This window comes from Argopecten irradians, chromosome 12 (assembly GCF_041381155.1).
Source record: "Argopecten irradians isolate NY chromosome 12, Ai_NY, whole genome shotgun sequence".
NCBI classification, from domain to species: Eukaryota; Metazoa; Mollusca; class Bivalvia; order Pectinida; family Pectinidae; genus Argopecten; species Argopecten irradians.
In genome coordinates this window covers 13,874,406-13,890,646 of record NC_091145.1, presented here as the reverse complement: position 1 = coordinate 13,890,646, position 16,241 = coordinate 13,874,406, and positions in this window count along the sequence as shown.

Sequence of the window (16,241 nt, the reverse complement as noted above, 5' to 3'; positions counted from 1 at the left end):
TTTTTCTTTTTTTTTCTTATTTCCACAAATCTTGTTAGCAGGATATCTCAGGAACGGAATAAGGTACGACGCTCAACTTTGGACACGTTATGAATGTACATAAGATCTTGAAATGTACGTTCGATTTTTTACAAAAATGTTCAAGGTCAAGGTCATAGACGTAAAAAACAATTTTTTTGGAACGAAGTTTAAGCGCTCATAACTTCATTACCGTACGGTGTACATCGTTCACGTTTTGTTATTCAGATAGATCTTGACATTGCGCGTGCTTTTCCCATGCCATGTTATCAGAGATTATGTCAAGGTCAAGAGTTCGCTACGGGGTCAAACAAAGGTCAAAAACGAAATTCAACACAGAAAAGTTTTGAAAGTTGGATATGAAAGGGCATGCCCTCAGAAATATATAATGACAAGTTTTAAGGTCATGTGATCCAAAATGGCGGAGATATAGGCCTTTGAAAAAAGGCTATTTTGGCGTTTTCCCGCCAAAAATATTTAAGGTTTCAGCGCCTTTAATACTTAACACACATGCTTGATTTTTTGTATAGACATAGCATGGACGAATGTCCTACAGAACTTATGCTGTTTTATTGACCTTGACATTCATTCAAGGTCACAGGGTTCAAAAAGCTTTAAATCTTTAAACGACATCTTCGTAATAAATAAGAGGTGTAGAGCGCTGAAATTTGGAGACGTTATGTACGTACATGAGTTCTTAAAATGTACTCTCGATTTTGGAGGATAACGTTCAAGGTCAAGGTCACAGACGTAAAACACTGCTTTTTTCGAACGAACTTTAAACGCTCATAATTTCATAACCGTATGCTACACAACATGTACGTTTCATTCTCCATGTAGATCACGATAATTCACGTTTTTTTCTCATTACATGTTATCAGAGATTATGTCAAGGTCACGAGTTCACTAGGGGATTAAAAGAGGTCAAACAAAGGTCAAAAATGAACTTTACCATAGAAATGCTTCGAAGGGCGCATATGAAAGAGCATGTTCTCAGGCACATAAAATGACCAAATTCAAGGTCATATGATCCAAAATGGCGGAGATATAGGACATCAAAAATCGAAATTTTAGTTTATATTTGCCCCTGCCCGAGACGTTTCAGCGCCTTAGTACCTGTATGTACGGTGTTGATTTTTCATACCGCTGTTGTATGAACTTTTGTCTTCAACAGTTATGGGTTTTAAAGGGATTATATAGAAAAATGGCGGAAATATAGCTCTCCAAATATGGCAATTTGTTTCATTTTCTTACACATAAAATGACCAAGTTCAAGGTCATAAGATTCAAAATGGCGGAGATATAGGACATCGAAAATCGAAATTTTAGTTTATATTTGTCCTTGCCCGAGACGTTTCAGCGCCTTTAAACCTGTATATACATTGTTGATTTTTCATACCTATGTTGTATGAACTTTTGTCTTCAAAAGTTATTTATTTTTAAGGGGTTATATAGAAAAATGGCGGAAAGATAGCTCTCCAAATGTGGCGATTTGTTTCATTTTCTTATTTTTTTCCGTTATTTGTGAGCTCGTAGGGCCTTTATCATCTCATGTAGAGTGTTGAATTTTTGTAAATGTAAGCTTTAGCCTATTGTCTGTACAGGTTTTTAATTTCAAAGTCATGAATTTGAATATGGCGGAAATATAGACCTCCGAATATGGCGTTTCGTCCATTTTTTAACGTAAATTTTAGCGTAATTCATGAAAATTCAAAGGTGAAATGTTTTGAATTGGATGTGAAAGATCATGCTTTCAGACACATAAAATGACCAATTTCAATGTCATATGATTCAAAATGGCGGAGGTATAGAACTTTCAGCGATTTTGAGGTGTGATTACATGATGTGGCATGTGGCCAAAGGGAGATAATCGGTATCTAATACTAAAACTCTAATCGTACGTGTTATTCCGCATTGGTCCAAGATCTTCATAAGATAAGGAGAATTTTTGCACTTTTAAAAAACCTGAAATTCTAATGTGTTTACCTATTCATTATCAAAATTGATATTTTGAACCTAAATCTCAATCGGAATTTCCAAATTCATATCACGGTTATCAAGGAATAATTACCTGTCAGAAAACATTTTTAATTTTGAAATTCATAACAAGCCAGCCAATCAGCGGCCGGGTTAAAATTCTGTCCTGGGCTCAATCTTCGTTACACACGGGCCGTTTCGAAGGTATTTTTACATTTAGTTTTCAATACTTTTCGGGATGTTTTAAGTGCTACTGTAATAGGGAGGGTTTTCCACAAGAGACCCGGAGGGGCGATCCGACTGTAGCTCCCGTTATATGTATAAGTCCCAAATCGTGATCGTATAGTATTTTTAGTATACAACAGAGTCCACAGTTGTCACAAATCCTCTCCGGATCCCGTTTCCTCCACAGGTTACAGGCCTGTATCTCAACAGGTTCGATCTCTAGGATGTAGCGGAAGCACTGACACTAATCCAATAACTCAACTAGGTAAATACAGGTACAAATAACTATTTATTATATAAAAGACAAGTAGATTAATTATTACATAGAAGATTCACAAATAGTGCCCGTTAAGACAGATAACAATAAGAGATATATAAGTGCCGAAGCAGTTACAATGTATCCAAGATTAACTATAGCCAAACTTTAGGCCTAATTAGCTAAGTCCTGTGTGATTACCACGTTCCCTAAACAAAGCCTAACACCCTACGGAGCCAACTAACCACCTACAAGTGTTCTTAACTCTAGAGGTATATAAAACCAACGGTGTAAACTAGGATACCTTAGGATGCCTAAGCCCTAAGCCCCTGACAACCCCTAATTATACACAAACCCTACGTTAGCTATAGATACACTCTAAGTAAAGACCCATCAGCCCCTTTTATAACAACTCATCAACCCAGTACCCCAAAGTGACCACTGATTGGTCAATGTCCGGACAGAGCACCATATTTAGGTGAAACCGTTGCTACAACAACCCACCTACACACTAAATATATCTTCCGCTTAAAACAGACAAGGCTCAACTGACTGATAAAAACCTCCCACGTGTACCACACGTGTACTCCGGCCAGCGGTCATCATCGGGGTGATCATGAGGACAACTAGGTTGATGAATGTGACTGCTAAACAGCAAACACACCCTAGATAAGACCTGTTCTCACGGTGTTCCCCTGAATTTGGGTCCAAGATACATAAACAGATCACTGAAGTGAAGACTTAGAAGAGTGCAATAACAAATATACATACTGTAGAAATAAATGCAACAATGATAGAAACCCGTTCTATCACACTACATATACACGTATATATGAACAATGTACACGTGTTTGCGTAAATACACGTACATGTGTAACTACACCGCATACATGGGAGGCCGTCCTTACGTGACCCTAGCTGTTAATAGGACGTACATTTGAACAAACAAACAATAAAAGTAATGCACAAACACAATAACTGACAGGTTTAAAAGCCTTTTATGTGTGTGGCAGAGCCGTCACCTGTGACACCGGATGTTCAAACACAACCGGTGCTATTTTGAGAAACTATCCGGCCGTTTTGAGATCACAGAACCAAATAAATTCCCATAGAGGACCGTGTTAACGTTTGCTACTATTCAGGTTAATTGAAGTTATCAAAATTCTTTACAAAATTTACATCTACATGTATTGTTCCGACCCACACATATATCCAATCAGCAGGCTCCTATATATTCACCTCTCTATGAAATCTTCTGCCCAAAGGGGGATTCCCCTAAATCTGTTTTTCTGTTGGACCAGACTACTTTCGTAAGAAACGCTTTCTGATTAATATTGAGTGAGATCGTCCGTTCGTTCAAGCAATCGTCTGTTCGCTAACATTACTTATATCATTACATAGGTGGAAATCCCGTGTTTTGATCGCGATCAAATCTAGTTTTATATGAATTTCTTACTACCAATTTCATTTCTCAGAATGCTTAAAGAAACTTAAATATTGTGTATTCATTTCAGAGATTTTACTACTTGATTTCATTTGAAAAATGATAGTCCAACTCCTGATCAATGAATACATCTCACTGGTAGCCCTGTTCTGTTAATTTTCGTTCTTAAACTGTTATTTTAACCATATTCGTGATTTTTTAAATATTTATGTTGGTTATATCTGTTTTACTGTTATCATCAAAATTTTAGTTATCTTTAACTAAAAGCATGTTATTATTTTCTAGCACACGTTATATTTTTGCTGCTGTGTTATCTCTATCTTTGCATGCGTTTGTCTTTTTTAAATGATGTTAGATTTAGTGGCTGATGTTATTATTTATTTTGCATTGTTATTCATTTCATTTCACGTGTTAGTGTCAGCAATGATTGTTAATGATTTTGTTTCCCATGTTATTGCCAGAATGTTACGTGATTTTTATGTGAAACTTTGTTAGCATCAACATAACATGTGATTATTTACGTGACCACGTTACAAGTATCGTTGGAAACGTTATTTTGTTTTGAAAGCGTTATTTTTTTCGTGGAAATACCACTGCCTATTGTTCTCATTGACCCCCTACGGCGACAGCGCAGTGAGCCAGCGGGCAAGCTTCGCTAGTGTGTTGACCACTCACCCATAACGAGAGCACGGCTCCCAATATATAGTCGACTGGCGGTATCGCTGTCACTGTATCGCTACCGTATCGCATGTGCTGTGCAACTGAGCATGGAATATATATAGTTTTCAGTTACTATATTTACAGTTCTTTTTCTCCAAAGTTTGCATTCACTGTATAAACTTATTGAAAATTCCTGACATATTAGGGTTGTGTTGGAATCGGCAAGGACGTTTAAATCCTTGGAATCGGTCTTAGTTTAACTACACTGTACAAAGATTTGATGTTTTTTTTTAACATATTGTGTATTTCAAGTTTACTGATTATTACGTTATAAATATAATATATAGATATGTTTCTGATAACGTACGTAATCTGTTTTGATTAACGAAATTGTGAACATTTCTTGTATGGCTGATTAACAAAATTATTTGTCGAAGTTATGCATATTATGGAATCTGTTTTGATTAACGAAGTTGTGTACATTTCTTGAATGGCTGATTTATATATATCACAACATTATTTGTGACATATTTTGGAACAAGTGCTATATATTCAAAATGAACATTACAAAATCTACTATAATTCTATATGATATGTCGTATCATACAGGGAAGACACAAATAAATATCAAATGCACGTGTCTTGAATACAGTTACAATACGCATGATGCAAACTGACATGCATTTATTTAATTAAATACACTGTATTGTACGTTTTGTCTACGTTATGAAAAGTGAAATATATATTCAAGTTCATGCTAAAATCACTGTCAAAACAAACTCCATTGTATCCGACTTAATTTGCTACCGCGCGGGGACATGTAACATGCGCAGCGACCCGTGAAAATCGCCCGCGGGTCAAGCAGTCGTGGATCTTTTAATTTTTTTTTTTAAGTATTATTATCTGCGCTAGAAGGCCGTTACCATTATTTTTTATGTACTGTTTGGAATCGGCTTGTTAACTTAAGCCGTTAACTTTTAACTTCAACAAAGATTATTGAAAAATGGTACCGCGACAGAGTCATCTAGCTAAAGGAAAACTATACTCTACTATCAAAGAATTTGTGTCATGATAAAATGAGGTGTGTTCTCCTTTCAAGACACTCGGAGTCATTAGTTGCCGGACACCTAGATATCCGCATTTTGGTGTCAGGACATGTATTGTGGTAACGAGACTTATTTGGTGCGTGACGTAATCGACCCTTTGCGAGGCAGCGCAGCTCATCACTATCAATGCTTGCATACGGCGCTCGACACACCTACCTGTGATTTTCAAAAACGTCTTTTCAGCGATTGGGGATAGTTGCTACGTTTCTCTGATTTTTTTTTTATTAAATAGCATTGTCATGAACTTTCGTTTTCTTATAAAATGTTAAGCAATGCGGGACGAAAGCGTAATTGTGAGAACCGCGATGAACAACGTAACCCTGTACAATTTCACCTGGATGCGGAGGCTGGTGGATAATTATGTATATTTAATGAGGGTAAAACTTTCGTGTAGATTTCTTACTTTTTTTCAATGATTTATGCATTCTTTCTAGAGACTGTAGTAAAATGTAACACATACTTGTATTCATCTTAGCGATTAACATTTTTCTACATATTTAATTCTCCCTCTCACTTTCTTTCTTTCTTTCTCTCTGCCTCCCTCTCTGAGTGACAGCACTTATAGGTTCTCGCCATGTCTGCTAGTGTGATTATCCTGTTTAGACAGGAATTCACACTAGACCTATACACGGTGGAGAAGGTTAACGGAATCGTGATGCGCCCTGACTTAGGAGGCTCGACTTACGGGGCGCTTATATTAAGGCGGCACTAGTAGGAGCACGAAGCGAGAAAATGGCCGACAATAATTGTATACACTTTATAGACAAAGATATTGGAAGGGAACGTTAACATTGAAAGTTGCTAGTAGACGTAAAAATTTCTCTTTATGAGTTGCAAATTGGTTGAAATCTTAGCGAAGTACGGGATTAGCTGGGCGGGTGGTTACGTTAAGTATAGTAATCTTCAGAATATGCACACAAGTCATCTACTGGTATTTAAACCAGAGACTTAATAGTTTTACTGTAATTTAGTAGACATGTAATATTCTATCATAAATTTTGATTCATATATTGTATATGGGGGTGGGAGTTTATACGTATCGACATTAGATCTACATTGAAATCACGCAAAAACTGCAGATAATTATAACATTTAAATTTTGTGGAACTACACGTGTCAAAATTCATGTTTTCAGAAACATTTTAATTGTCAATCTGTTTTAGTGCATTACAAACACAATAATTACTCTTTTTATTTATTTTGAATTCCAGAACGGTTTAAGAAACACAACTATGTACATGAATTATAGGAATGAATAAAAATCACGATTTTGATCAGATATTAATATTTCCATTCCAGGTTCTGCATCCCATTGAGAACATCTTGGGAAATTTCTGTAATCGTTGAATCCATTTGTATGTGTATGCTTATAAGAAGTTTACTTGAGTAAAAAGTATTATTTAAACTAATAAATAAACAGGCCGCGATATTTCCCGGGAGACATTGGGATGATCTTTCCTCGTGAGCTTTGAATCGATCCAAACTTCAAGTGGAACCTTAAGTACTAATTGCCATCATTTATAAGTATGACATCGAACAAGTTTTATGTTGACAGCTGACGGCGGAATTGAAGATAAAGTATATACTTTGTAGGACGTAAGACATTCGCTTCCTTTTGTTGATAAATACAGTTTTATACGGACCAACAGAGGGCCCTAAGACCAATTTTAGAGGTTTCTGAATTTTGATCTAAACCTCTTAAACGTCTATAAATGGTCTCTGGTGGGTCCATAAATAAAATATATCAAATGTAGCTAATTTTCGGATCCCTGTGATATTACCATATATACATGAAAACAAGTCGATGCTTTATTTATGTATGTATGACAACAGAAACATGTACAAATGTATTGGTTTATGATAAATTGACATTTTTATCCGATTATGTGTCAAAGAAAGATTTGTTTTCCTGCACCAATATTCAGAATTTGTTAAAATAACGGCAAAACACTTAATTTTTAACAAGTTTCGTCAGGATTAGTTTATGTGCCTTTTTATTCCGTGTTAACCCTTAATATTAGGACTTTTCCTTAGAATTCCAATTCGATCAGAAAAATCAAGTATTCTGCCGTAAAATTAAGTATTTTTCTGTCCGCTGTCGCCGCCGTGACGGCTGACTAACAAACCATCAGAGGCTATCAGTTACAAGTACCCACCTTTGTTTACATGCACGGCTATCTAATGCTACAAAGTCGGGGTCAAACTTTTCCGATGCGACAGTGAAATTAACACATTCGGCGATAGAATTAAATTCGTCGGTTATATTAATACTTTCTGCGCGAAGATTAACAGATTTTCTGACTGACGTTGGTAATTATCGAGCGGACGCGCCGAGCCGTGACGGCCGAGTACACACGGCTTGCACAGGTAAACATTAGGTTTGTGGAACGGGCCAAGCTATCCGATTGTAGACTACCCCTGTTTACGTCATGCATGCACTAAAACTACTTTATTTTTCTCTAATTCTTGCTACCTGGCGAAACATGCATTTTCAACCTTTTTTTCGGGAGAGTTCCGATACGAGCGGTAAAATATGAATTACTGTTTGTACTGATGTGAATTGTGTTGATCTAAATGCTGTTCGAGGTTCTCGTTTCAGATATCGTAAGACCAGAGAAGAAGATCGAAGAAAATACCAGGCTGACGTTATGATGCAAAACTTATCAGCTGAAGAGGATTAATCTTGAAATAAATGAAATTATACGACATAAGTTCACGTGTTAATTTTTACCAATTTCCAATTTGTAAAGCTTGTCTACACACCTTGTATACATGGCTTCGATCTGCGATTGAAGACGATTCTGTAGTTCTAGATCATTGATATTCAATTAATATAGTATACAAATGTACCTGAGGTTCTCGTTACAGATATCATAGTGTAGGACAAGAGAAGATCGAAGGAAATACCAAACTGACGTCATCACTTGTGTTAACTGTTGAAAAGCTGAAGAGGACAATGAAATTGATCGTGTTGATTTTTTTTACATCCCTGAAAAACTTTGATATATTTTCCCTATAAATGGCGTTTTGTAACACCAATCACAGAGTTCCTTTGATGTGGTCACAGGTAACCTTCAACCCCTCACCGATCTGTCGACACCCGAATGCCAATCCCACTCGAAACTTCCAACGAATAACAATGGATTTCATCAGACCCATATCACGCTTGCGCGTCATTGCGTAAAGAAATCAATCTGATCATCAAATCCATTACAACATCTGTCAGTCTGGTTTAGAACTAATGTACCTAATTTGATCAGTAATTAAAATAGTGATACCTCTGCAAACTTTGCATTTTATTACTGATTATCCATACATCAAATTACAGATAACATATATACAAGTATTATCTATAAGTATCATATTTTAATATTAATGAATTAAGTGTATATCTTAATCAGTGCCGTCTATGAACAATACCTTTTAGAAAACAATTAGGGGCGTAATTAAATGCTCGACATATCATTGAGTAATAATACAAAGATTTTTTTACTATATACAGTTGAGTTCTGGTGATTTTTATGAACGTATTAATCAGTATCAATTTCTAAAAATATCGAAGAAATGTCTGCATCCTCGACTCACTCGTGTCACACAAACGCCACCGCCCCATGTATACAGACCGCACACCCCTCCCCGTCATGAAATAACTATCCACCCAGCGTGAACCATGACGACCTTTCTGTTCCTGTCAATTTTATCAGTACCTGGTCATCACGTGTGCAGCCACGCGTAAACTGTAATATGGTGTGTTTTATTTAAGTGACTGCGGACCAAATCGAGTTACCAACAGAATTTAACAACTTTTCATTTCAAAATACAAGTCAACGTATTATGAGATATTTTATATAAAGACTAAATGGTAATATTTCAAAATGAAAAAAAAAGTTTCACGTTCTAATATACGACTTTTCAGGACACGCACGTCTTTGTTTATCTACTACACCAAGGATTTATAAGTGAGTCTCATGTACGTCCTTGACTACACTAAACCCAGATATATGCACGATTTTAACAGATTAAAAAGAAACTTTCTATCTAATTACAGTTTTTGGTTTTGGAATCCTTGAATATTCATTTAGGTACGACGATGTGTTCCGATAAGAATTAGATAAAATAAATAGTATTGTATAATATTAGCACACAGTTGTGTAGTCGTACTTATGGTACATGTGTACTTTTGGTACATGTTCTTCGACTACTATTTTATGGTGTATGGGGAACTGGGAAGATTCCCACTCGAAGTAAATATCAAACTGAGAATGCTGTGTTTTTGGAATAGACTTATACAAAATGAAAATAAATTAAGTAGAATACTTTATAAACTAATCTCGAAGTTACATTTCGAAGGAATATACACATTTTAATGGATATCTTTCATTAAAAATATTTTTGACGAATCTGGTAAGTCAAATATCTTCCTCAATTAAATACAAATGATTAACAGTTTTTATAAATTAAAGTTTTATGAAACAGCGCCTTCAAGATCAGTTTATACAAAAATGGTTCTCAGGTGTGGAAAACTCCTCAAGAGACAGACTTATCTAATATATAAAAATGAATTTGGATTTGAAAATTATCTTATAAAATTATCGGAAATGAATAGAGTATACATAAATAAATTCCGTACATCAAATTTAAAAATTCCAATTGAGACTGGAAGATGGCGTAATGTTGAGAAACGTGAAAGAATATGCCATTTATGCAATGAAAATATCGGGGATGAATTTCACTATCTTTTTGTATGTAAACACGAAGAAATAAAAAAAATATACGTATTAAAATATATCCCACAGTATTATTATAGTAATCCCAGTCTTCATAAGATGGGTGGCTTTATAGGTATTTGTAATATCCAATTATTGAAGAAGGTGTCTCTATTCATTAGAAAAATTATGGTATTTTTGTAGATGTGAATAGTATTGTTAATTTTCAAATTAATTTTCCATATTTTAGTAATTGGTAATGATATATATTGTCCATCCTGCCACGTGCAGTTAAAAATGTAACTTGTATAATCCATGTAACACATTTTAATGTGTCTGGGAGACTATAATGAAATCTTTGAAACTATCTTCTGAGTTGCAGTGACATGGATTAATTACATATTAGAGTACCCGTACACTGGTTAGGCAAGTCTGTGAATTAAAAGCACGACAGGTGGGCTTTCCACGTGTTTTCGTGAGGTATGGCCCCGTTGTCTTGGTCACGCTAGAACCCCGCGGCGATTTACATGCCAAGCCACGCAACCGTATTAGTTCTCAGGTAACTTTCTGGGTACGACTTCGCCAATTTTCGTTATGGGTTCGTTGGAATGGCCACGCGTGTGATTTAGAGAGTTGCCGCTGGCGGTTAATCGCCAACCTTTGTCCATGGTCCGTAAACATGAGGTTAAAAGAGAAATTTTAGTGATAGATTGGATTAAATATCCCTCTTGCTAAATAACATTTTTGTGAGAAATCGATTTTTATTTTTTATATTATATATATATATATATACAATTAACCAGGCAATTCACGCTAAAAATATGTATATAACCAGAAATATAGTTCCATAAATGCACACGATACAATAAAACACGTAACGCAGTAAGTCGGTGGATTTTATGAATAGTAAAGAAATTTGTAAAGTGAGTTTGACCAAAAGACATAACGGCCGAGTATAAAATAATATATATCATTACTGGGTTTGCGCTGGTGTTCCATAACTGAGGTCCTCAGATTGAATGGGGTCCTTTTAATACATCCTTGATATACAAAGTTCATTTGTTCATTTTTTTTATTTCAAGTTTAATACGATCTTTGATCAATCTAAATGATTCAACCTGCGGGCCGATTATAAACAATCAGGTAAAAAGTGGTTTCAAAAGTATTTAGTGTTTCATGTATATCGACAAAACACATGAAATTAATGAGAATAATTAAAACAGATGACATGGGTCGTTTAGCTGTACTTTTTTTGTAGATCAATCGATACAATCCATAAATATCTTCATAATTCCTTCCACGGTAAAAAAAATGTGTGAGTCCATATTCGTCATATCTTCTAGGTCCAAAATCTGCTGCATAAAGTCCATGAATACATTATTGTTTTTGTCAAAACTGCATACTACTTTTAAAACCACTGCTCCGTTAAATCAGTATCGTTTAGTACAGTAGTTGAGTGATGACATGCTGTGAGAACACGTGGACGACATTACATCTTTTGCTTATCCGTACAGTTAATTGAAAGAAGTCTACAAATAGTCAATTAAAGAAGTCGTATCACCTGACTGGCTATAATGTTTAAAATTGTCTGAAAAATGAACATTATTCTTTATGAAAAATGTCACCGTGCCTCATGGGCTATGTCATGAATACTATTACCCAATCACATAACAAGCGTACCTTGATTGGTATTAATTGACTCCGCCCCTTGTCATCACTTCTCTCGCTGAATCTTGAATTGAAAATTTTTTCAATTCATTTTATTCCGACCCGACTTCAGTAACAAGCGGCCCTTTAATGACCTGGGGGTTGTTTTTTTCTGTGGGCTTTGTCGTTTATCTTCATAATTTTGAAGGGGGACTTCTAACACGACCATGAAGATTTGTCTCATACTGTTTTAGAGCTGATATTTCGCGATGACATAGTGACCTTGATGATGCAACATATCGATTTGATATGGTCCAAAGCTAGCTCGTGGAGTGACCGCATTTGTGTTAGGTACTTGAACACAACTAGAAGTGACTGGTTAGCTTGACAAATTTGGACGTTTACTAACCTAAGAATACGGATGTAATATATAGTAACTAGTACTAAGGATCTATTTATACAGGATTTTTTCGCAGAGACTTAGCTAGAACTGTAAATATAGTAACTGAAAACTATATATATTCCACGCTCAGTTGCACAGCACATGCGATACGGTAGCGATACAGTGACAGCGATACCGCCAGTCGACTATATATTGAGAGCCGTGCTCTCGTTATGGGTGAGTGGTCAACACACTAGCGAAGCTTGCCCGCTGGCTCACTGCGCTGTCGCCGTAGGGGGTCAATGAGAACAATAGGCAGTGGTATTTCCACGAAAAAAATAACGCTTTCAAAACAAAATAACGTTTCCAACGATACTTGTAACGTGGTCACGTAAATAATCACATGTTCTGTTGATGCTAACAAAGTTTCACATAAAAATCACGTAACATTCTGGCAATAACATGGGAAACAAAATCATTAACAATCATTGCTGACACTAACACGTGAAATGAAATGAATAACAATGCAAAATAAATAATAACATCAGCCACTAAATCTAACATCATTTAAAAAAGACAAACGCATGCAAAGATAGAGATAACACAGCAGCAAAAATATAACGTGTGCTAGAAAATAATAACATGCTTTTAGTTAAAGATAACTAAAATTTTGATAATAACAGTAAAACAGATATAACCAACATAAATATTTCAAAAATCACGAATATGGTTAAAATAACAGTTTAAGAACGAAAATTAACAGAACAGGGCTACCAGTGATAATCGATGGTGGGTCGTACCTGATTTGGTTTCCCACACCTTTATAGAGGGACCTTGCAGTAGCGGAAAAGTCAGTCAGAAGGTGATATCTTTTCCGCTACAACAGTAGCTACCGGCGTAGATAACCCCACCAACTTTCAATTCGCTGATTTGCTGTACATGAACCATCTATATAAGAATTATTGCTGTCAGGTAAATGTCGCAAAAAGAAAGTTTGAAAATTACGAATGTGCCCATTTTCAGTACCATAATCAGCACGAACGAACCGAGGGCAACACCCATACAGTTTTACTGCTTCTAGAAAATAGCCGCCGATTATTTGAGGATTGTTGTTTGTATGATATACATTCAGCCAAATGATTTTTCTGGAAAAGCCACAAATGCTTCCACTTATACAAATACCAAACGGCTTCAACTTATCATATCCGTCCACATGCCATATGAAATTTGGCCCCGGTGCATAGTAGGCACGCCTCCGTATACTTCTACATGTAGCTGTCCTGAGACGACCAAATCATACGAACATCGTTGGAACGTACTGTTAAACCGTTTCCCCTACATCTCGCAAGCATCATCCGGTACCCATGTAACTGACCACTCTCTCTGAGAACAGTTCGTATGAAACTGATAACCGTGTCAATATCACTATAATTCCTTCTTTGCAGACCAAGTGTCTTCAGAAGTCTCTTAATATGTCTTAAACTTACACTTATACCACACTGTTCGTCCAAAACATACTGAATTTCCCTGTACTTCAGTCCATGTTCATACAAATGAACCAAAAGTTCTGATCGCAACATTACCATACCGCATCAGATCCACGCGTGAAGCGTCGCTTCTCATTGGTTGAGCTATTACGTGCTCACGTAATACTTATTACGTGAGCACGTTATAAGTTTTACGTGATCACGTAATAGAAAAAAAATATTTTTCGTCTTACATTAAAAAAGATATTTTTCGTCTTACATAAAAAAATATTTTTCATCCTACATAAAAAAAATATTTTTCGCCTTACATAAAAAAACATTTTTCGTCTTACATTAAAAAAATATTTTTCATCCTTCATAAACAAAAATTTTTTTCGTCTTACATTAAAAAAAATATTTTTCATCCTACATCAAAAAAAATATTTTTCGCCCTACATAAAAAAAATATTTTTCACCATACATAAAAAAAAATATTTTTCGTGTCACTTCTGTGCCGCCGTAGTACCCTATTATTGGCGGGTTTATAGTGTCACTAGCTGTAAGTAGAACATGTATAGTCAGGTATATCGAAGGGAAAGTCCGTCAATATGTACTAATCTAGTAAACAAACACTCACAGAGCAAACCGGTCACTGGCCATATTTATTCATTGAAAAGTTTTCATAAAATTGTATGACAGGATGGGGTTCACACTTGAGATGAAAGCAATGTTTATTTTAAAGTGCTTGCGTAATATAGAAATATATGTACCCTTGCACGTTATTCGTAAAAGAACGTTAGCTTGACCGTATAAGTTTAAACATGTATTTTCCAGCAAACAAAATATCAAATATGAAACTTTCTATGATTGAGGGTAAATGAGAATAACGTTCGTAGTTACAACGTGTAATTTTTTATTTTAACTGCGATAAGAACGCGACGATATTACCATATTTACATAAAGATTGTTAAGTCATTGTTTTGGTAGTGCAATTCACGTCGTTTTCTCCCAAAAGAAGGACGGTTACACTCGCAATCACATGACGTCAAAATCAATACTTACCCGCAAGGGCAGATAACTCGGTAATATATAAATACAGAATATTAATAACCAACGTTTTTCACGGCGATTTAATTCCGCGATTTTAAGTAACATATTATTTTTTTAGTGATGATATAATTTCGCGATTTCAAATCGCCCGCTACACGCGAAAACAAGTTGATTTACAGTATATATCGTACATCCAGATTTACTGAAAGTTGTCGTTCCTTAAACAAAGTGTCACTTTCTTAGATTCACAAAAAAGTGAAGTAAATGCTTTAACATAAAATACAAAGTGTCAGTCGATACATAACCCAATTGTACGCTATAAAATCACTGACATTGCTCTTGCTGGAAACAAATATGTTAAAACCATTTTAAACGTTAAAGTTGTATTTCTGGTAATTTTCACTGTAACGATATATTGCTTAAGCATTTGATATTTGAACATGCACATGTAACTTATTGATTAAGCTCCCCAAAAGAATATGTCGGCCTATAAGAGCGCCGAAATCTAGGGATCATATATTCCTGGTTTTGAATACAGCGCCTTCAATCACCGCCATGTTCAGTACCTTCGGCTTTTGTCGGCATTCCGAATCGAACCACGTGACTTATGTCCACACGTCCTGCACGTGGTGATCCAGGTAACTAGCGTAAGCGCACATGTGTTTGTTTACGTTTTCCTTCTGGCTAATATGAGCAAATCGTGCTGGTATATGTCCACAAAGCGAGTATTTGAAACATCTAATTCACACATTGCCGTAATTCAATATTGTGTGTTTCAAATATTGTAATGTGCAAGCATTATTTTCTTTGTAGATCCAGTCTGCTGGGGTCGACATTGTTTATGAAAAAAATTGTTGACATTTGTTTTCACAACTGCCGTGTTACTTCGAGATTGTCGCGACGATGTTCGGAAGAGTTCGGAATGATTCGGCATCTTTCGAGCTTATTTTTGACGTTTACACGTTAAAAAGATTTTTTACTTCTATAATTAAAAATACTTCCAGTGCTGCAACTTTATAAAAAGTGGTAAAAGTAGAAAGCTTAAACCTCGGACAGACGGGGAAAAATGTGTATAATAAACAGTTTTCACTATGACAAAAAGAGCGAAAGTGATAGACCATACAACTTTAAAGCATGTTTCATTTGCTTATAGGCAAGTAAGTATAAAGAACGATAACTCAGTTAGACTTAGTGTTTTATTTATGCATGATATATGGTTAACATTTTTTTCTTTAACGCTCATAATACTAGCTTATATACGTACCCATCCTACCTTTCGATCGGGTACGAAATGGTGCCTATAT